Raw genomic sequence first — 22,966 nt, 5'->3', positions numbered from 1 at the left:
TTTTTATAATTGTTGCACATTTGTTTATTGAAATTTTGTAAAATGCAAACAAGTCAAGATTAATATAAGCTCCGCTTTCTGTTTCTAGGACAGAATTTCTAAGAAAAAAATATAGTAGAAAAACAACTTTGTTTACTCTTACCCTAGCCTATAAATGGAATGTGTCAGAAAAATAAATAATTAAATAAATGAGTAAATGTAATTTTATGCTAGCAAAGGACATGTATTCTTACGCCATGTCTCTTTTGAAATAGTGCTCTTATCCTAGAGAAAATGTGAAAGAAGAGACTGATAGAAGAGTGGGTTTAGATAAAATTATCTTTTTCTCTCCTATCCCATTTTTATTTGCTTTAAGCTAGCTTTGTTGTACAATATTTACATTAAATCAAGTTTCTATAGAAATATTAGTGAGCTCAGGTATTTGCATGACATGACATTGCCTGACTTATTTCCCCTTAATAGGACACAAATTAATTTTGAATTTAAGATGTCTGAGATAATGTATCACTAGATTTTGTAGTTGGATTTCTGTATATGGCCCTTCTACTTGACAACCATAATAAATCAGTGTCCTAGTAAGACCAGCTTTAGAATAATTTGTTATTCATTTCCTTGGTTAAATAAGCATCTGTCCATGTACTTATTAATATGTGACTGTGCTAAAAATCACAAGATATAACAGAATGTTACATTTATTATCTTCATAAAGTTTACAATCTCATAAGGAAGACAAAGTAGATGAATAGAGAAATCTAATAACTAATGGTAAAAAGAGTTCAAACTAATATGACAGGTCATATTAGGTTCCTGCAAGAGTAAATAGGACACCTATCCCCATTTGTGAGTAGATAAGTTGAGAAAAATGAAATCATATTCATACTTTATGATATAGTCCATTCTAGATGTATACTTGAGAATGTCACGGTATAAGTGATAGTCAACGTTATATTTGAGTTTCTGAAATTATTTGAAACAAGTAATAGTTAACACAACAGAATTAATAACTATGACTCCTCTTAAATGTTACAGAATCATAGAGGGATAAAATGTAGAAACACTCAAGGGACTTCATATCCTAGATAAGAATACTGAAGCTCAGAAAGTTATGACTTGCTGCAGTTAGTCAGCAGTAAACATACAAATGACACCCGGGTTCCTGGATTTAAGAACAGCCCTTTCCACGACCTTACTGTCTCTCCCTGGATTATATTATGAGGTCTACCATAAAACAGAATTTGAAAACATAGAAATGCAAGCTCTTTTCCATCAGCCTAATTCTGACAGAATGAAAACAATGTGATTTGTTTATTGATATCAGATAGAAATCTTATACCTGAAAGTAAAAATACAGGGGAAAAAAGAAAGAAAATGACATTAAACACAATGCTATATATTGAGTAGAGCTGATTTCTAGTGTATTATGTATATCACACCAAAATCCATAAATTAACGCAACATGGGACCAGAAATAATATCACTTACAAAATAGACTCATTCAGAAGAAAGACGGTATCAGAGTTTTTAAAATTTTAGAGTCTGGGAAGGTATGACTTTATCACTACCTAACAAATTGCATACCTATATGTGTGTATACATTTCACAGATTTCACTTTATAGGTCATTATGTCTCCACTACTTAAAACAAAGACAATATCCAAAATAAAAAACAAACATGCAAAACACAAACAAAAAAAGGGAAATATACTAGAGGCAAATGGTATATTAAAAAGTTGAAGAAATCAAAAAGGATTAATTTTAAAAATATATACAGTGAATTAATTACAGTTTAGGGGTTAATAATTCCTTCACCATAATTTCTAAGTTCTTTAGTGCTCCAGCATTTAAATCCTTAAGTGGTGTACTCTAATTAAATTTATTCATTGAACTTAAATATTCTGTATGTGAGATGAGTGTGGACTTTTCATCCTGTGCTTTAGCCTGGGACCTAGAACTTTTTACATGATTGCATCCTGAAGCTTTTTCTGTCTTCCATGTGCTTGCTTTTTAATTAATACCTTTAAGACCTTTTTGGGCAAACAATGTAGTACTTAAAAGAATACCAGCGAGATAAACATGTCGGGGCCTTTTTCACTTAAGACCCAGTTTATGCTCATTTCCTTTGTTTAAGAATGATCTCTAATATTTACAATACATGCTTCATTTGGGTTTCTGCTCAATTGTTTTTCTAATCTGAGTTTCTTTTCTTAACGGGCTTATTCTAAATTAATGTTTACCTCTAGTTTATGTCACTCCATCCTTCCTTAATCCACTCAACCTTTTTTCATATAACTTATTACCATCTCAAATATTGAATTTTGTTAGTTTACCTTACTGTGGGTCTGCATTTATTAGAACAGAAGCTCTACAAAAGGTGATAACCTACTTGATTCTCTGCCTTATCCTTAGTGCCACGAAAAGTACATAACACAGAATAGAAACACAATAAATATTTGTTAAATAAATACAATATATAATTTTATTAAATTCCTCAAGATTGTAAGTAACCTAAAAGATTAAGTGAATGCTATCAATCATCTGCTAAACATGAAACTTTTGAATCACCTCTTTTAGGAAGAGTAAGTTAAGCCACATGCTATGCACTACTTATTTCATTCTAAGAGCATTCTACAAATTTTTTACATACATGAGGAAAACATCCAGAGACATTTGGCCATCCACTGAGATAACCTAACTAGCAAATGGCAGAAACTGAATTGAATTCGGATTTTCTAACACAAAATCTCACGCTCTTCTTCCTACCTATGTCATGTAAAAATAATTTCATGTGTTTCATCAGCATGCCTTTATTTTTGTATTTCTTGAATATGTGAAATGATAAATTCCAGGTGTTCAGAGTGGTTACAGAATTAAGAATGTAATAGGATAATCTGTCTCATTTGAAAGACTTTTTTTTTTCTGTATCACAGAAATAACAAATTCTAGTCTTCCTGCTTGAAAGGATAATGAAAGAATATATCAGTTGTTGCTGAAATGCAAAGTGCTGTGTTTGATTATTGCTCTGGACACTCCAAAGTCTCATGCGGTTATATTTTTATGGAGATAATCTGTATCAAAATATAACAGCGGAAGAACTCTTTATTGAGGCTTTTTGAATTACAAATTTTCTAGAGCTGAAGTAAAAAAAAGTGCGTCTGTGAATCAGTCTACAAAATGCCCTTACCAAACTGTCATATTTTAGAAGTATCTCTATATTCAAACCATTGCACTCTGTCTGTTTAATTACAAGATAAATCAAGAAGAAAAAAATTAAATGAGCAAAATGACAAATTGGTGTTCAAATTCATTTTTAACTCACGATAAGGTTTGGATCTGTGCCCTAAAACATCTGCTAAGCCTCCTAATGTCATTGATATTACTAGTTAGATAACACTATTTACTGTCAGAACGTAGCAGGTGTAGCAAGTGAAGTAACAATTTTATTAAACAGCATTTACAGCAAAGAAACCGCTGTTTCTGGATACTTTGAGTGTATCTTACAGGGCAAACAAAGGTGATGGATGACAGTGTGTTCATTGTCCACTCTAGGTGAGCATGTAATGGTGTGTGCAGAGAGCTGACACCTCCATTTGTTTTCCTAATGTATTTGAAATTTCTAAATTTTCTTTCATATACCTTTGTCGAATAAATAAAGGGAAAGGTAGAATGACTAAATCAATGCCTTTAGAAGCTATACATTTTACTATGGTTTACTTAATCTCTCCCTCTTTTAAAACGATTCTGCCTAATGATAATGTTTAAATGATTAATAAAAGAAATTGGTATTTCATTCTTGATAAACTCTCCAGTTTATATGAAAATAAGCATAATGAAGTTCTTCAATGTAGAACCTTTGTTTGACTTTTATTGACAACAAATTCATGCCTTTATCATTTTTCATGATTTTATTGAAAATTCTCCTTCTCCGACCTGGTTTTCTACCTCCAGATATTTTTCCTGCAATCCAACCAATGCATGTGATCAGACTAATAATCCTAAAACACAGTTATGGTCCTGTCACCTTCCTATTAATAAAGCTTCAACAACTACCATATGCTAAAATAAAATTCAAGTTCCACAGCTTGACATTCATAAGCCTCTTTGTAACATAAAATGCCCTATCAGTGATAACTTCAATTTCTCCCTTCTCTATCCCTAGTCCCTTGTCAAACGGTACTCCTCAAGTCTTTAAGACTATCTTCATACTTATTTTTCCCACAATGCCCTATTTCATAATCTGACTCAATGTTACTTTTGTACATAGTTAGACACAGTTAGAAGTGGCCTTTTATGTTTTCTGAAAGCTCAAATCTTATTTCAAATATATTCTCATCTACTTAGGCAATGGCCATTCTACTTCCTTACTTTGTACTATGTCTGTGCACATACACTCACTCACACACACACACACACACACACACACACACAATATTAAAATATCCCTGTGATCAGGCAACTAATTCACTAATTTTTTTCTCTCTCCTCTCAAATCTCCCCTCTTTATAGATATGATTTTATTCATTCTACAAAATAAACTCATGTGGTAGATAATATTGTCATGCTTATTTTCTATATAAGTAACTAAAGCTGATTAATGTCAAGGAATTTGCAGCTAGTTGGTGACATTGTCCAGATTCAAACTCAGGCAACCTAACCACATACACTCTTTTAATTACTAGATGATACTGTTTTTTAATAAACAAGGGAACTGTGTTGTAGTTGCAAGCACAATCCACAATTAACTCGTCTTTATGACTGTTCTGTGTGTGATTGAAACAAAAAGCAGACAATGAAAGAATGCAGAAAAAATATATTGAAAGAGGATAATAGAGTGTCCTTCAACCTGATTGAAGCACCGATATAGGGCAATTATATATTAGGATTTATCTATCACTGCGATTTTGTCTATAACATGTTATAATTTGAAAAAAAAATGTATGTTGTAAGTCACGTTGCCATGTATTCCAATATTAACTTCATTTTAAGTTCCACAGGTATTTACTGAGTAACTACTAGGTAGGCACTGTGCTAAGCTCTGCAAATATAAATATAATTGAGACACAGACTGTGATTTGGGGGTATTTGCTAAGTAAACACACCAACAAAAAATTATACAAAGCTAAGTTAACAATAGGCACATAAAGCTAAGGTAAATAGGAGGGATATCTCAAACTTGAGATTCAGGGAAGGTTTTCCTATACATATAAAAATTAAACTGCAAACTGGAGAATGAGAAGGGGCTAGTTACATGAAGGCTGTTTAGAAGGACATTCTAAAGAAGAAATGTACAAGAGTGCATAGAAGCATAGCACAGTTGTTTGAGTAATTACAAATAGTAAAGTGCAAATTGAGGTGAGGTAAGAAAAACTAAAAGAAGAGCTGAGCTTGAAGTAACTTTAGACTTTCAGGCTATTCTAAGTGGCTTAAGAGGACTCTGTAGGCAATAAGGTAGTAAGATTTGTTTAAACTTTAAATGAAGGAATTGATGTTGCTGTATCTGAATTTTAAATAAACTAATGGCTAAATGGAAAACATGTTAAAGATGAGCATGACTCTATGAGAATGACCAGTTGTGACAATATTGCCACAAAAAAGCAAGAGAACACATGCTGTTAATTGATGAGATGACAAAATAAGCAGATATTTGAAAAAACAAGTAGGAGGTAAAAACTGTCAGAGCCTAGTAATTGATTTGAGAAGGTAATAATAGCATAATTTCCAGGCTTCAAATCCATTTGATTTGATAATGACAACTATACAAAACTATAAATTAATTTTTAAAAAATCCACAAGGTTGAGGAGGGTGAGATAGAGCGATAGATGAGGAGCTCAGTATGAAATAGGGCGAAGTTGAAGAGCCCACAGGACACAAGAATAATTGGAAGTTAAATGCACAATCTGTAGCTCCAGAATTATCCAGGTTTAGAAAATTAGAGTTGGGCCAATTAGTGCAAAGATGGTTCAAATGCTGAGAGATGAAATCACCCAAGGAAGTATATGTGGAGAGAAAAGAGTTAATGATTTATGGAAGGCACCAACACTTTTGAGACAAATGAGAAACTCAAGTATTACACTAAGAATAAACAGGGGTGAGCAAATCGTGTCCAGGTGAAGAAACAAAAATAAATAAATAAATAAAGACAAAAGAGACACTCATTTTGCAATATAGTTTATATTTACGCCAAGTTTTGTTTGTTTGTTTAATGTTTATTAGATTTGTCCAGAAAGAGGCCATCTGTGTCTTTGTCAGCAGTTTCTTGTGAAATGATGTGCCTGAGGCATATCATAATGAAAAGTGATTGGTACTGGGGAAGTAGAAACCAGGACGGTTCACACCTCTTTGAAGAAGCTCAGCTGAGAGGGGAAGGAAACACAGTGGTATCTAGAGGGAGATGGTAGATTGCTAATATATATCAATTTATTTATTGTAGTGAGGAGCACTTATATTTATACTCCTAGGTAAAAGTAAAGGAAACATAGAAATGGGAAGATATTAGAGAGGAAGGGAAACAATCTGTATGACAAATATAACCTTATAATTATTATTAAAAGTGTGTTTGTGTGCATGTGTGTGTAGATACTTACATATGTAATCTTTTGTGGATTCATATTTTTATGTGTGCACATTCATGCCTGTATGTATTTGTGTGCATAGATACATGAATCTCTTACTCTGTGAATATATAGAAATAGCCCAGAAAGACACATGACACATTGTTTAGAGCTCTAATCATTGTAGCTAAAGACTGGAAACAATTTTGGTGGAATATTTAACATTTTCTCCCTTTCTTGTTTTCTATGTTTGTAGTAAAAACAAACTACAAATCCAAAAAGAAAAAAAATAAGGCTTTGTGGATTAAAAGAGAAAACAAACACCTCTGGATTAAAAATAAAATACAGAAATATAAGCCTCAGTCCAGGGTGCTCTTTATTTAATGAAATGGGTCCTAACAACTGTCTCTAAAAAGTGCTACATAGGTTATGCATGGTCAGGGGTGGGAGAACACCACTGTTCATTTAGACAAATGGACACAGATCCAGAAAGAAGGAATAATTTGAATGTAATAATTATGTAGCAGCTTTAGATTAGTGGAGAAAATAAAAATTTCAAAAATATTATAACTGCCTTCTTTACCTATGGTGAAATTCATCATAAATGGATGCATCAGTCATTGAATGAATTAATGAATGATGGTACAAGTAATATTTTCTTAAGGCATGCCATTATGCTTTTAGGTATTGCATTTCCATTGCTGTTAGAAGCCATGAATAACTAGCCAGGAAGACAGGTCTATTAAGATGACTCTTAAAGCAGCACATGCTTGACATTTTAGAGCATAAAGCAGCAATGTTAATGTTGGCCTAAAACGAGTCTTTTAAGATTGGAATGAAGAAGTGTTCTTGGGTATTGAGTTATGTGCAAAATTGTATCTCAGAATCATACTCTATTCATTCTGAAAAGGGTGTGTGTGTCTGTGTGTGGGGGGTCGGGGTGGGGGGGACCAAGGTTAAAAAAAGCAAACTTTTCTAGAGAAATTATAGTGTTGAATATTGTAGCTCAGATGGCAGATAGTAACTAGCAATTCTTACTACGGCCTTTAGGGGCTAACTTGCTTCATTTGGTTTGTCCACGAGGAAGTCAGTATCTTTGAATATCTTACAGTACATGCGTTCACAGTTGTTCTTGCTTTTAAGATAGTTTTCTAGCCCTGCAACTGTAACTCAGAGCTGATAGAAATTTATTGATTTATATTAAAAATTAACTCCTTCTAAATGGTCTAAGTAACATTATGCATTAAGAAGAATATAGAAGAGACCACTGAGATTTTAATCTCCTTTTTAGCAGTTAATATTACTGGTATAGATCTTTCTCCATTTTTGTGTCCATTACTATATTTGGATACATCTGGCTTTATTCATCCTATTTTATACACATAATTCAGGCTGCCTTTGCATTTGACATAATGACAGCATTAACATTATGGTTATAATCATAGAAAACATTTATGATTTTAAGTGTGATTTTATTACAAAAACATATTCAAAAATAGATCCACAATTTGAGAAAAGAGAAAGAACTTTCAAAATAACAAAAAAGCCTTCTCAGTTTAGTTTGCAAAGTTAGCTTTAGGTTTTAGTTCCCAGTAAATAATTCAACTCCTGTTAAACAAAGTATCATTTAAACCGCGGAAAAGAGCAACGTATCAAAGACACAAATACGAATAGTGTAAATCATAAACTACAAAATCACCTTGGAACCAATGAAGAGCAAGCGTGATTCTTTATTCAATGTTAACAAAAAGAGCAAAGAAAATATCAGCCCCACTGATCCCTGGATGAATGCCATACATTCAACATATTGCCAACTCTCTTATAGGCTAATAGCTCTGTTATCCTAGCATACAAATTAGCAGTAATTATCTAACTGTAGTTCATAAAAGTCTTAAAATGAGAATGTTAAATTACTAGGTGTCATTAGACCCTTTTCAACATATTTATTACACTTTTTGTAACTAGACACAAATGAAGAAGGCAATGTTTAAGAATGTTTTTAAATTTCCAAAGATTTCAGGAATAATACCATTTTTAAGATTTTTATATTACATTGTAGACTTCTAATCAAAACAGTGGATTTTCCCAAGCCTCATTAAAATGATAGGTAATCCTCAATGGGGAATAAACCACAATTTCAACATGTATACATATTTATTATACTTTATAATTAAATAATAGATTTACTCTCCACTAATATGGATTAATAATTTCCTTTATTAAAAAGAATGCAGAAATTATATTTACACACTGAATAAACATGTAAATAATTTGCTTAGATTTTACTCCTCAAAATTACTAACTAGAATTATTACAGTATTTCTCTTTGGATCTGTCTTCCCCAAATCTCTTTCTACAAGACACCTGACCTCACCACTGTATTTTTAAATCTTAGTTGAAGAAAGAAAAAAAAAAATCCCCTTGAAACATAAAAGCCATTTTAGAGGCAGCAGGAGTCTGGCATTATTGAAGGTCATACTGTCACTGATATAAGTTTCTATTTCCTTTTAAAAATGATAATCAATGTCTTGAATAAAGTGATTTTTTAAAAATAGAAAGTAACAAGGTACCTACATTTTCAACTTGACTCCTGCAATTCTAATTTGATCAATGGGAAAGAGGGAACTAGACTTTTTTTCTTACATGATTTGACACAAATCTCTTTTCCTATCAATAAACCTAGACTAGGAAAAGTGTGTATGTGTGTTTGTGGTGTGTGTGTGTGTGTGTGTGTGTGTGTGTGTATGTGTGTGTGTGTTCAGTTATGTTATTCTTACAGAATGGTGCAAACTCATGAGACGTGCTTGCAGTCATGTTTTTGATGGTTGCATTCTGATAATGGATGACAGGACTTAATGTGAGGGCCAGTAAGCATTGTTGACCTAATAACAACCCCAACTGTCATTACTTTAGGGCAAGAGTCCTGCAGGGGTAGACACCCAGTGATCAGTAGACACTGCAGGGGAGATTAGATTAAGGTGGGATCAATAGAACAATTCTGTCCCACAAATTTTATTGTTATCCCTCCACCAGCTGAGCTGAAATGTAGAATCTGATTGATTCATTAGATTACTGTGTACTAAAACACAGATCACTAGACAGAGTTTGCAATGCATACAGAAGGCGTTAACCTTAATTGCTTTAACCACCTAAGCAAATTCCATGGGTCTTACTCACAGCTTCCTTCAGCTTCAAGATTTGTTCAATGTAAAACTGCCATTTGTTTTACTATTCCTTTATGGCTTAATTTGCATGAGATAGAGATAGTAAATAGCAGCCATTTCCCAGCTTTTTAATTTCACCTGTAAAGTTGTACTTCTGAAAGAGAATTGAATACTGCTGAATATAGTAAGAGCAACAGTGTATACCAAATAGTAAGGAGAAGCTATTATAAAATAGATGCATTTATTAGGTTAAAAATATTAAAGATGAGTATTTAGTAAAGTTATCACTTAATACAAGGCTGAAGTCCTTTAGAACTCACCAATTTAGCAAGATGACTGAATAGGAACAGCTCCAGAGTGCAGTTCCCAGCAAGAACAATGCAGAGGGTGAGTGCCCACAGCATTTTCAAACAAATTTTCGCTGCCCACAGACCAGGAGACTCCCGGGCCGAAAAGTGCCACAAGTTTTTCAGCACAGCAGTTTCAGCCAGTGCCGTGTTGGTGCACAAAACCTCACACAAATCTGGGCAGCCCTTTCAACTGGCGCCTAGAATGCCTGGGAGACAGAGCCACCTATTAACTGAAAGGGAGGGGGCAGAGACAGGGAGCCAGGCAATCTGCCTCAGCAGGTATCATCCCCACAAAACAAGCAATCTGAAACGCTCTGGATTGAGAGTTTCATGGCAAGCACTGCTGGACTCAGGATGAGGGGGAAGGGCATCCCCCATTACCAAGGCAGTCACTACCGAGACAGTTCACACAGCAGCTGAGCAGAGCCTGTGGCAGCTCAGCAATACCTCTGCTGGCAGACTGTGACTAGACTTCTCGTTGTGGGGCAGAACATATATGAAAAAAGGCAGCAGCATGACAGAAACTTATAAATAAAGCCGACCTTCCTAGGACAGAGCATCTGGGAAAAGAGGTGGTTATGAGTTCCACTGCAGCAGACTTAAAGGTACCTGCCCAGCAGCTCTGCACAGAACAACAGAACTCCCAGTATAGCACTTGAGCTCTGATAAAGGACAGACTGTCTCCTCAAGAGCTCCCCGACCCCCCATACCTAAAAAGACACTTCATAAAGGAGAGCTCAGGCCGACATCTCTCAGGTACCCTTCTGGGACAAAGATAACAGAAGAAGAAACCGGCAGCAATTCTTACCATTCTGCAGCCCCCACAGGTGATCCCCAGGCAAGCAGGGTCTGGAGTAGAACTCCAGCAGTCCTGCAGCAGAAGGGCCCAACTGTTAGAAGGAAAACTAAGAAAAAGAAACAAATAGCTTCAACATCAACAAAAAGGACATCCACTCAGAGACCTCATCCAAAAGTCACCAACTACAAAGACCACAGATAGATAAAGCCACTAAGATGGGAAGAAACCAGCACAAAAAAGGATGAAAACATCAAAAACCAGAACACCTCTCCTCCTACCAAAGGATCACAACTCCTCACCAGCTAGGGATCAAAGATGGTTGGAGAATGAATCTGATGAACTGACAGAAACAGACTTCAGAAGGTGGGTAATAACAAATTTCTCAGAGCTAAAAGATCATGTGCTAAACCAATGCAAAGACACTAAGAACCTAGAAAAAGTTTAGATGAGATGCTAACTAGAATAAACAGTTTGGAGAAGAATATAAATGACTTGATGGAGCTGGAAAACACAACATGAGAACTTTGCAAAGCATGCACAAGCTTCAATTGCTGAATCAACGAGGCAGAAGAAAGGATATCAGAGATTGAAGATCAGCTCAATGAAATAGAATGAGAAGGCAAGAATAGAGAAAAAAGAGTGAAAAGAAATGAACAAAGCCTTCAAGAAATATCGGATTATGTGAAAAGACCTAATCTGCATTTGATAGGTGTACCTGAATGTGACAGAGAGAATGAATCCAACCTGGAAAACACTCTTCAGGATATTATCCAGGAGAACTTCCCCAGCCTAGCAGGCCACGCCACCATTCAAGTCCAGGAAATACAGAAAACACCACAAAGATATTCCTCAAGAAGAGCAACCCTAAGGCACATAATTGTCAGATTCACCAGGGTTAAAATGAAGGAAAAAATGCTAAGGGCAGCCAGAGAGAAAGGTCGGGTTACCCACAAAGGGAAGCCCATCAGACTCACAGTGGATCTCTCCACAGAAACCCTACAAGCCAGAAGAGTGTGAGGACCAATATTCGACAACCTTAAAAAAAAGAACTTTCAACCTAGAATTTCATATCCAGCCAAACTAAGCTTCATAAGTGAAGGAGAAAGACAATCCTTTGTAGACAAGGAATTGCTGAGAGATTTCATTACCACCAGGCCTGCCTTACGAGAGCTCCTGAAAGAAGCACTAAACAAGGAAAGAAACAACCAGTACCAGCCATTCCAAAAACGTACCAACTTATAAAGATCATCAACACAATGAAGAAAATGTGTCACCTCATGGGCAAAGCATCCAGCTAGCAACAAAATAGCAAGATTAAATTCACGCATAACAATATTAACCTTAAATGTAAATGGGTTAAATCCTCCAATCAAAAGACACAGGCTGACAAATTGGATAAAAAGTCAAGACCTATCGGTGTGCTGTATTCACGGAACACATCTCACATGTAAGGCACACATAGGCTCAAAATAAAGGAAAGGAGGAAGATTTATCAAGAAAATGGAGAGCAAAAAAAAAAAGCAGTAGTTGGAATCTGAGTCTCTGATAAAACGGACTTTAACCAACAAAGATCAAAAGAGACAAAGAAGGGCATTACATAGTGGTAAAAGGATCAATGCATCAGGAAGAACTAATGATCCTAAATATACACACACCCAATACAGGAGTACCCAGGTACAGAAAGCAAGTTCTAAATGACCTACAAAGAGACTTAGACTCCCACACAATAATAGTGCGAGACTTTCATACTCCACTGTCAATATTAGACAGATAAATAAGGCAGAAAATTAACAAGGATATCCAGGACTTGAACTCAGATCTGGACCAAGTGGACCTAATAGACATCTACAGAAATCTCCACCCCAAATACAGAATATACATTCTTCTCAGCACCGCATTGCACCTACTCTAATATTGACCACAGAATTGGAAGTAAATCACTCCTCAGCAAATCCAAAAGAATGGAAATCATAACAGTATTTCAGACCACAGGGCAATCAAATGAGAACTCAGAATTAAAAAACTAACTCACAACCACACAGCTTCATGGAAACTGAACAACTGGTTCCTGAATGTTGACTGGATAAACAATTGAATGAAGGCAGAAATAAAGATGTTCTTTGAAACCAAGGAGAACAAAGACAACTTACCAGAATCTCTGGGACACATTTAAAGCAGTGTCTAGAGGGAAATTTGTAGCAGTAAATGCCCACATGAGAAGCGAGGAAAGATCTAAATTCAACACCCTGTCATCAAAATTGATGGAGCAAGATCAAAAATACTCAAAACCTAGCAGAAGACAAGAAATAACTAAGACAAGAGGAGATCTGAAGGAGATAGAGATACAAAAAACCCTTCAAAAAATCAATAAAACCGGGAGCTGATTTTTTGAAAAGGTCAGCAAAATAGATAGACTGCTAGCCAGATTAATAAAAAAGAAAGGGAGAAGAATCAAATAGATGCAGAGAAAAAGATAAAGGGAATATCACCAGTGATTCCACAGAAATAAAAACTACCACCAGAGATTACTATAAACTCTATGCACATAAACCAGTAAACCTGGAAGAAATGGATAAATTCCTCAAATCTTGCACCCTCCCAAGCCTAAACTAGGAAGAAGTTGAAACCTTGAATAGACCAACAACAAGGGCTGAAATTGAAGCCGCAATTAATAGCCTACCAACCAAAAAAAGTCCAGGTCCAGGTGGATTCACAGCCAAATTCTACCAGACATACAAAGAGGAGCTGGTACCATTCCTTCTGAAACTATTCCAAACAATCCAAAAAGAGGGAATCCTTCCCAAATCATTTTATGAGGCCAACATTATCCTGATACCAAAACCCGGCAGAGACTCAACAAAAAAAGAACACTTCAGGCCAATATCAATGATGAACATAGATGCAAAAATCTTCAATAAAATACTGGCAAACCGATTGCAATAGCATATAAAAAAGCTTATCCATCACGATCAACTAGGCTTCATTCCAGGGAAGCAAAGCTGGTTCAACACACGCAAGTCTGTAAATGTAATCCACCACATAAACAGAACCAAAGACAAAAAACACATGATTACTCAATAGATGCAGAGAAGGCCTTTGACAAAATTCAACAGCCCTTTATGCTAAAAACTCTCAATAAACTAGGTATTGAAGGAACATATCTCAAAACAAAACCACAAAAAAAGCTATTTATGACAAACCAACAGTCAATATCATACTGAATGGGCAAAAACAGGAAGCATTCCCATTGAAATCTGGCAGCAGATAAGGATGCCCTCTCTCACCACTTCTATTCAATATAGTATTGGAAGTTCTAGCCAGAGCAATTAGGCAAGAAAAAAAAGATGGTATTCAATTAGGAAAAGAGGAAGTCAAATTGTCTCTATTTGCAGATGACATGGTTGTATATTTAGAAGAACCTATAATCTCAGCCCAAAACCTCCTTAAACTGATAAGCAACTTCAGCAAAATCTCAGGATACAAAATCAATGTGTAAAAATCACAAGCATTTCTATACACCAATAACAGACTAACAGAGAGCCAAATCATGAGCGAACTCCCATTTGCAATTGCTGCAAAGAGAATAAAATACTTAGGAATACAACTAGCAAAGGATGTAAAGGACCTCTTCAAGAACTACAAGCCACTGCTCAAGGAAATAAGAGAGGATACAAGCAGATGGAGAAATATTCCATGCTCATGGTTAGGAAGAACAAATATAGTGAAAATGGCCATACTGCCCAAAGTAATTTATAGATTCAATGCTATCCCAATCAAGCTACCAATGACCTTCTTCACAGAACTGGAAAAAGCCACCTTCTAAACTTCATATAGAACCAAAAGAGATCCCACAAAGACAAGACAATCTAAGCAGAAAGAAGAAAGCTGGAGGCATCACACTACCTGATTTCAAACTATACTACAAGGCTACAGGAATCAAAACAGCATGGTACTGGTGCCAAAACAGAGATATAGACCAATGGAACAGAACAGAGACCTTGGAGGCAATGCCACCCATCTACAACCATCTGATCTTTGACAAACCTGACAAAACCAAGCAATGGGGAAAGGATTCCTGTTCAATAAATTGTGTTGGGAAAACTGGCTAGCCATGTGCAGAAGGCAGAAAGTGGACCCATTCCTGACACCTTACACTAAAATTAACTCCAGATGGATTAAAGACTTAAACATAAGACCTAACACCATAAAAATCATAGAAGAAAACATAGGCAAAACCATTCAGGACATAGGCATAGACAAGGACTTCATGACTAAAATACCAAAAGCATTGGCAACAAAAGCCAAAATAGACCAATGAGACCTAATTAAACTCCAGGGCTTCTGTACAGCAAAAGAAACAATCATTAGAGCAAACCAGCAACAAACAGAATGGGAAAAAATTTTTGCAATCTACCCACCTGACAAAGGGCTAATATCCAGAATCTACAAAGAACTAAAACAGATTTACAAGAAAATAACAAACCCATCCATAAGTGGGTGAAGAATATGAACAGACACTTCAAAAGAAGGAATATATGAGGCCAATAAACATATGAAAAAATGCTCATCATCACTGATTATTAGAGAAATGCAAATCAAAACTACATTGAGATACCACCTCACACCAGTTAGAATGGCAATCATTAAAAAATCTGGAGACAACAGATGCTGGAGAGGATGTGGAAAAATAGGAACACTTTTACACTGTTGGTGGGAGTGTAAACTAGTTCAACCATTGTGGAAGGCAGTGTGGCGCTTCCTCAAGGACTTAGAAATAGAAATTCCATTTTATCCAGCAATCCCATTACTGAGTATATACCCAAAGGATTATAAATCATTCTACTATAAAGACACATGCACACATATGTTCACTGCAGCACAGTTTACAATTGCAAAGACCTGAAGCCAACCCATCAATGATAGACTGGAAAAGAAAAATGTGGCACATATACACCATGGAATACTATACAGCAACAAAAAATGATGAGTTTGTGTCCTTTGTAGGGACATGGATGAATCTGGAAACCATAATTCTTAGCAAACTGACACAAGAACAGAAAATCAAACACTGCATGCTCTCACTCATAGGCAGGTGTTGAACAATGAGAACACATGGAGGGGAGCATCACACACTGGGGTCTGTGGGGGGAGCAAAGGAGGGACAGCGTGGGGGATGGGGAGGTTGGGGAGGGATAACATGGGGAGAAATGCCAAATGTAGGTGACAGGGGGATGGAGGCAGCAAACCACATTTCCATGTGCGTACCTATGCAACAATCCTGTACATTCTGCACATGTACCCCAGAACCTAAAGTATAATTAAAAAAAAAAAAAGAACTCACCAATTTATTTCCCCATAATCAAGCACTAAGGGCTAACAGCTTTAATCAAACAACCATATGGGAAAATACGTATAATTAATATATTTTTCTAAATACTTTTTTACATCCTTTTTATGGAATCAGCTCTACTTTGATTCTTTCAATTCTTATTTATATAATGAAACAGCTCTTTGGTTTCTAGTTATGAATCTAGTTGTCACCTTAATAGATGGCAATGTGTTGTATGTCCCTGATAGGGAAAAGCTAAGTTTACTAAATGCTTGTCACAATTTATAGTTACATGAATGTCCACTGACTAATATCATATTGGTGTCTTCCTGCCTAGTCAGAAACTTCCAAAATTTTCAAAATTTATATCTGATTTTCTATTTTGTCAAGGCTATTCCAAAATAGTATGTCACTATTTGGGAAAAGCATAAACACCTACATTATAATTCATTCCCCTTATTCCACATATTAGCAACAATATTTGGAGTCTCAGGCCACTCCCCTCTTTTCTTTGAAGATTTTTGCCCCAGACTCACAGTTATGAACTCAGCACTACATCTGTCATCAGTTTCAGTGACTTTGGTATCCTCATAGATGACCTCATTATGACTCTAATATGCAAGGATGCAGGATAATTGTACCTCTCTTGCAATGATCTCGTCTTCACCCATGTATGTGTATTTCCTACTGTCATACAAAATATTTTTTCATTACCAGTAACTGTGCCCCCAATAAAATCTCAACTCCTCTCCTCATCTACCCATCAACACACCACCACCACCATTGTGCTGTAAAATCTGTTATGTTTCAGTGGCCTACGGGATGCTAAAACCAATGGTGAAGGCTCAGTTTCCACCTTTCAGAATGCAAGCCAAAATCCTTACAAAATGACTTAAAATTGGCTTTCTTGGTCTAGTTCTCTGTTAACTTCTAATCTCATTCTTCATTACTCACAGTACTATCCTTAAATCTGCCTCAGCCAGCCTTTTGATATTTCTTTAAATCCTTCACAAAAGCTCCCAGACCAGAACATCTACATTTTAGGTCCCACTACCCCAAGCATTTCTCCTCTTCCCTCTTTCCCAAAGTGATTTAGGCGACTTACTTAACCACAGTCGTGTCTTTTGATAAATAGAATTCCATAGTTTTAATGCCCCTGCATTTATTAGTCCTTTCACTTATAATTAGGGCTTTTCTATTCATGCTTTTATTTAGTACATTTTTTCTTTCTGGTCAGTGTTATTTTTTCCTCTTTGTTTTTCTTTATTTAGATTGTGAATCCGATTTTTCTATTTCATACTTTATTGGCTGTTTTTAACATACAGTTTTGATATTCTTTAGATGATTACTCTAGAAATCACAACATTCAATACATTTATCAATCTCTAATATAAATTGGCAATTTTATCTCTTTTGGATGTCTGGAAGGCTCAAGGAATTCGATTTCCTTTAATTTTCTTTTCCATAGATGGTGGCTCATGCCTGTAATTCTAGATCATTGGGAGGCCAAGGCAGGAAGATTGCATGAGCCCAGGGGTTCAAGGCCAGCCTGAGCATCATAGTGAGACACTGTCCTACAAAAAATTGCCAAAAATATTAGCCAGGTGTGATGGTATGTGTCTGTACTCCCAGTTACTCTGGTGGCTGAGGCAAGAGGATTTCCTGACCCTGGTAAGTAGAGGTTGCAGTGAGCTGAGATGGTGCCAGCCTGGTGACAGAGTGAGATTCTCTCTCAAAAGCAAAACAAAACAAAAATTTGATTTATTGTATCATAAATACGGTGAAATATAAATTAAACATATATATGCTTATAATTTTCATTATTTGTTATTCCTTTCTACATTTCTGAACTTCTATTAGGAAACATGCTTTTCTATATTGAAATAGCACCTTCAAATATGTATTACTGTAAGTGTTGTTGAAAAATTCTTTTTTACTTTTCTCTGCATTTTTTGTTTCATCTTGTTAAATGTAAAAATATAATTGTAACTATATCTATACTCTCTTAAGGTACAGAGCTGGTAAACCTGTGTATATTAACTATGCATACATGCCATCTATATTCCATAGCCTTGTGTAGAACAAGATTACCAACCAGAGTGTAATGTGTTTGTAAAGTTGTTGGTGTTCTTTAGCCTCATTGCATCATTTCAAAGCATTTTATTCCTGTCCCCAAAACAACTTGGGTCAACTTCTCTCTTTCTTTTTCCCTTAAGTGTATATATTTCATTTATAGTATAATTTGTTTCTACTTTTCATATGTACATTTCATTTAGGTCTTTCTCCTTGCTGACATTCTAGTTGCTTTTTAAAATTTATTTACAGTTATATACTCTTTGTGGTGTGCAGTTCTATAAATTTTGACAAGTGTATCTAAATTCATAGTTCTGTGTATGAGGTATCAAGAATCATGGTTCCACGCAGAATGATTTCATTGGTCCAAGTTTCAGTGATGTCCTCTCTTTCATGCTCAGTATTGGTGATATGTATCTTTTCCTATTTTTCTGGATCAATCTCATTAGAAATTTGTCAATTTTACTGATTTTTTTCCAAAACAATATTGCTTTTATTACTTGTTTCTCATTTTTTGTTATCGTGTTATCAATTTCTGTTCTTATCTCTCATATTTTATTTCCTGTTTTTGCATTGGGTATAAGTTCTTTTTTGTTTACCTAATTTCTTACTTTTGTTTTTCCTTGTTTCCTAATTTCTTTCCTAAGAACCTTAGGTTAATAAAGTGAATACTTTCTTTTTTAACGTAAGCATTTGATACTATAATTTTTCCACTATTTGACATGACCCTAGAAGTAACTGATAATGTCTTACTTTCTAGAGTGACATTCTTTGACCACCATCCCTGGCAACGAAAATTAAAGGGCGACATTCTTGCATGACAATCTTGCACATTCTTTGACTATTAGCTGCAATCAGCCATTTCTAAAAAATCCTGGATTCATTCAAGAGGAAACGATACGGTTTTAGCCACCATATTGGCTTATTTTATTTTATCTTTTGAGATAGGATGTTGCTCTGTCACCCAGGATGGAGTGCAGTGGCGTGATTATGGCTCACTGCAGCCTCAACTTCCTGGACTCAAGTGATCCTACCGCCTCAGCTTCCAGAGTAATTGGGACTACAAGCATGCATCACTGTGCCAAGCCCCATATTAGGTTATTAGTGATGCTTGTTGCTATTGAGTTAGTCACTGTTTCTAGTTATTTTCCGTGGGGAGAATTAGGAAAAATTACACACAACCACAGAATGATTAATTCTACTAATTGAATAGATAGGTAGAAAAATGATACTAGATAGAAAAAGCCATTCCTTCCTGATGAAAAGCCATTTTAATTTTTTCAATAACACCAAAATAATTATGCACTGGTTTATACCAAATTTTCATCCCAATACTCTGAGAATAATAAATTATGACTACTGAAGAGAGTTTAAAATGTTTTTTATCATTCCTTTTTTTTCTTATTTCTGGCCAAGAATATAAAACTGAATTATGTGTTCCACAATGTGCTAATAAACTAACATCACTAACTTAATATAGAGGCTCATTTTTCTTATTTCACTTCTGAGTTTGTTTTATAAATTCATTTTTTGTAGTAATAGAAATATTTTCCAGTTTGAAAGTAAATTCCAGAAGACATGAGCTATTAATAGAAAGTTATTCCTGAGTCCTATATTTTCTTATTTTTCTCCAATAGGTAAAAATTTGCTTAATAAAACATTTTGTACATATTTTAAATACCATAAAGCTATTATATAAATATATGAATATTTTACTATGTATTTAATGTATTCGTTATCTCTCTTTGTTATTTTACCTTTTAGTATTTAGGAGGTTTATATTTTAGTTCTAATGATATTTATGCTATTACCCATACATTATACATCTTCCCTCTTTAATTCACCTTATCTTTAGATTTTGCTTTAGAAACAATATCAGATTAACTAATGAGCTCTTCTTTCTTCCTGTATCCCTTTTTTAGCATCTAATTTGAAAAAAAAAATTACTTCCAATTAATACATGTAAAGCTAAGAGCAAGATTACTCTCCATTTTTTCCTCATATTTGTAACTTATTTTGTCACAATTTTAAATACATGCTGCTTGCATTTTTGATAGCCAAAACGTATCTAAGTAGAGTATGTGGACATTAAATACTGTACTTTCTTACTCATAACTGTTATCTGGCCTTAATTCTATATGTAAATCTATATTTTATGCTCACTATTAATCCTCATGCTGTTGCCATTTCAGCCACTTTGATCATATTAAGTTTGTTCTCTAGATTCTGTGAGGACAATTAATCAATATTTCATAAGGCCTTGCATGTTCATAAGAATTTGATTGAGACATCTATACTTGAAGGTCACTTTAGTAGATTTAAAATCCTTGGCTAAATTTTCTCTCTTTATATATCTTAATTACATTACTCCCTTGATTTCTGGTATAAAGTATTACTATTACAAAGTCTAATAATAGTCTAATTTTGTTTTCATTATAAATAACTTAAGCTCCTCTCCCACCCCAAAATACTCAAAGTATTTTAATTTTCTTTTAAAGCCAAGAAAGAATGTTGGTTATTCTAGACTGATTTTCCATAATAAGGAATAAATGGGCAAAAGCGTAAAGCTGACTGCACCTGCCTGAAAATGATTTTTAAAACAGTAAAGGTGTAAAGGACTAAAATTTTAAAAATAAAAGAGCAATTAATCAAAAATTAAGTTTTATGAGATTTCCTGTGTTATAGGTGTACATAGATATAATAGGAGTCCATGAGGAATAAAACTATAACCAGAGAACAAGATAATATTAAAACTATAATTTGAGAAATGTCTTCTGGCTTTAACATTTTTTAAATAATAAAAAGAAAAAAATATAGAAACAGAGACTCATACCAAATAGAAAGATAGCTTCAAAACCCTTAGAAAATCAATCTGTCATCTTTTACAGATTAAACATGTTTATTTTAGATGTGCTATTTGATTACTTAAATCTATAGTTCTCCAATTGGTCTGATTTAATTGTCTTTTCTTTCTGGTTTTAATCCATGTTTTTTTCTTTTATATTTTAATATTTGGAGAAATAACTTTGGAACACGAATGATGTTATTTTCTTTCATCGAGGAGAAACATAATTTCATATGCTGATATAATTTGAAGCTGGCATGCAATTTCTGCAGCAGGCCCTCTGCTCCAGGTTACTGAGGGGAGTTCATTTTGGATCTCAACAGAAAGGGATACATCTCTCCTTTGGTGGGTCTTAGGCTTTAATCAATGCTGTTCTACCTGGAAAGACAGCCAAAAGTTCTGATCTTTATTTCAGAGTCTCAATATTTCTCCAGGTAAAAAGCAACCATAAATATGAATCTCACGTTCCTCGGTCTATTTTCTCCTTCACCTCATGGCCTGCTACTTATTTACTTTCCTGTTGATTCTCTGATGTCTTAAAGTAAATGTTTGATATGTTTGTTAACCAGATCTTTTGTTGTTTCTCATAATTCATGGTAAAGTCCAAAATATCTAGTTCAAAATTAGATAATACAGAAGACTTCATTTAATTTTTTCAAAAGTCTTAAGACTTAGACATATTATCTTCTTTTGATAGATGAGAAGCATGAGGATTGAGAAAAGTAATTTATCATTCTTAGGTGATATACTAAGTGAACAAAATAGACTTAAATACCATTATATCTCAGTTCAAAATATATGCTTTTTAAATATACCAACTTTTATATACAGCACATTTACAAAGTACCTAATAAGTTCCAGGCTCAGTTCTCAATGCCTTCCAAATGTTAACTCTTTTAATAACCAAACAATACAAAGAGGTCAGTTTTATCACCATTTATAAATGAAGGAAGGAAAACAAATAGTTTTAATTTCTTGCAGTTTTTTCACACAGATATATCACTGGTGTTTAATACATTCTTTTAACTGTCTTTCCCATATGAAAAATAATGTCATTTAAATTATAAGAGAATATCAGAGTCAGACTGTGGAATGTGATAAATTTAGTTTAATAATCTCTTTCCATGCCATCCTCATTAAATAACAAGTAATTACAAATTTACTATATAAATTACTATTACTAACTTCACTTCATTTTGAAAAATGTATTTGTATCTGTGTGCATGTGCACATACATGTGTGTTGGGGGTAGTAAAAACATAATTCAGATAAAATGATATATGAGAACTTTAACATAAGAGAAATGTATGAAGCATGAATTGAATGGAACGCCAATGCAGGAGCATTGCTTGAGGCCAGGAGTTCAAGATTAGCCTGGGCAATATAGTAAGATCTCATCTCTACCCCACCCCTCCAAAAAACAAATAAAATTCAAATAAAAAATAAGCTTGTATTAAATGTACACGGTACACGCCATGCTAAATATTTTGGATCATATAGTGTCATGAGCATGCACATTTTCTTCCCTAAGAGCAGACACAGTTTCTTCCCTGCTGTATATTTAAGAAAGCAGGTCAGAACTATAAAAATAATTTTCCGTTTGAAAATATAGTCTCTAATTAATTAGTAGGTTTCTTTATATTCCATAATCTCAAAATGAGAGACATCATAATTAATAGCAGTGGGATGAAAAATACCAATGAGGAAATATTTACCATTGTAATAATAGTGCCATATTTTATATGAATTTTATAATTTTCAGAGCATTTTCAAAAATAGGGAGGTTCATGTGCTTATTTGTTCATGGCAAAATTTATTCAGGAATGTACACTGTCTAGCATATAGCAGAGTTTCAAT

Source organism: Cebus imitator, unplaced genomic scaffold, assembly GCF_001604975.1.
Source record: "Cebus imitator isolate Cc_AM_T3 unplaced genomic scaffold, Cebus_imitator-1.0 Scaffold113, whole genome shotgun sequence".
Lineage (NCBI taxonomy): Eukaryota > Metazoa > Chordata > Mammalia > Primates > Cebidae > Cebus > Cebus imitator.
This window is presented reverse-complemented; position numbering follows the sequence as displayed.